Source organism: Phalaenopsis equestris, unplaced genomic scaffold (assembly GCF_001263595.1).
Source record: "Phalaenopsis equestris unplaced genomic scaffold, ASM126359v1 Scaffold000272, whole genome shotgun sequence".
Lineage (NCBI taxonomy): Eukaryota > Viridiplantae > Streptophyta > Magnoliopsida > Asparagales > Orchidaceae > Phalaenopsis > Phalaenopsis equestris.
The window spans coordinates 989496-991441 of NW_018164714.1; positions in this window are offsets into that span (position 1 = coordinate 989496).

Below are 1946 nucleotides of genomic sequence, written 5' to 3' on the forward strand. Positions count from 1 at the left end.
TTGTGGTTGGTTGGGTGTGTGGAGGGTTTAGGAAGGTGTGGTGTTTGTGGTGGTGTGTGTCGATGTGCTATTGTGGTGTGTGGTGTGTGGTGATGTGTGTGTAAAGGAAGGTGTGGTGGTGTGTGTGGTGTGGATGTGCTATTGTGGTTGGTTGGGTGTGTGGAGGGTTTAGGGAGGTGTGGTGGTGTGTGTGATGTGGATGTGCTAATGTAGTTAGTTGGGCGTGTGGAGGGTTTAGGGAGGTGTGGTAGTGTGTGTGGTGTGGATGTACTATTGTGGTTGGTTGGGTGTGTAGAGGATTTAGGGAGGTGTGATGGTGTGTGGGGTGTGTTTTATAGAAAAGTCACCGTGTCTTCTGCCCTAAACAACTCTTGTGCCCCGCTCGTCCTCATCCCGCATTTGCTCTTCTTCCTTCTCTTTGTTCCCCGACATCTGTGAGGAAACTGGACGTTTGCTTCTTCTTCCGGTATCCTGTATCCCTTATCTTCGTAGCCGCATTGGTTTGTACGCTTTCTTCGTGGATTCACTTGATGGGTTTCTTGTGTTCTGCATATCACCAAATTTTTTAGATATTTTGACTTTTTGAGAGTTTTACATTCGATATTGCGGCGGTTTCGACTGCTGATGCTTCGATTTTAATTTTTGTGATGGATTTGAATCAATGCTAATGAAGAAGAGGAGGATTGGTGTGGTCGGTTTCAGCTGTTGTTTATGTTTTATGCATCTATGAATTTCTTTGTTTTTAGTGTGGTGGGGTGTTGGAATTGTTTTTGGGTTGTTGTTTTTGTGGTGAGGTTTGCATCTGTGAATGGTTTTGCTCTATTGTGTGGTGGGTTTCGGGTGTTGTTGGAATGAAGGATTTGTGGATTGTTGGGTTGTGGGGTGTGGGATTTGTGTTGGCCCGTGTTGGATTGTTGTCCTGTTGTGTTAGCCAGGGGGTGCATCTGTGGTGGGGTTTGCAGCCGTGAAAAGCAGGTGTTGGATTTGTTATGGTGTGTCGTGGTCCTGTGGTGTGGTGGTTTGTTGTGGTCTATATGGATTTGGTGTGGTCATGGGGTAAGCAATAAGCAAGTATATTTGTCACATCCTTAAAGTAGCTAAAATTCATATTGTTGTAATGTGAGTATTGCAAAGAAAAGGATTTCAATTGTTTTTAATCCCTTCATTAAACATTTCCGAGCAAATGTCGAGAACCTTAAGGCATAAGGTGTGGTGGGGAGGTGGGGAGGTGGGTGGAGTGTGTAATGGTGTATTGTGTGGATGTGTTGTTGTGGCGTGGTGTGCAGATGTGGTATGTTGGTTGGTTGGGTGTGTCGAGGTGTGTGGAGGTTTTAGGAAGGTGTGGGTGTGTTTGGGGGTGTGTGTGATGTGGATGTGCTATTGTGGTGTGTGTGATGTGGATGTGGAGGGTTTAGGGAGGTGTGGTGGTGTGTGATGCGGATGTGCTATTGCAGTTGGTTGGGTGTGTGGAGGGTTGAGGGAGGTGTGGTTGTGTGTGTGGTGTAGATGTGCTATTGTGGTTGGTTGGGGGTGGGGTGGAGGGTTTAGGATGTACTATTGTGGTTGGTTGGGTGTGTGGAGGGTTTAGGAAGGTGTGGTGTTTGTGGTGGTGTGTGTCGATGTGCTATTGTGGTGTGTGGTGTGTGGTGATGTGTGTGGTGTGTGTGTGTGTGGTGTGTGCATGTGCATATATTATTGCATTTTTATTTGTGTAACATTATTTTTTTCATCATAGTAATACATGGTTAAGACCACAGAGAAGTGGAAAAAAAATAAAAATAAAATTTTGTGACATTTTCCTCGAGAAGATTGATCTGAGAAATATGCCTACAACCTATTTCAACAAGGAATGGTAACAAAATATTATCAGAAAATTCAAGGAAATTACAGACAGAGAGTACGATATGATGCACTTAAAGAACAAGTTTGATTAGCTAAAAAAGGAT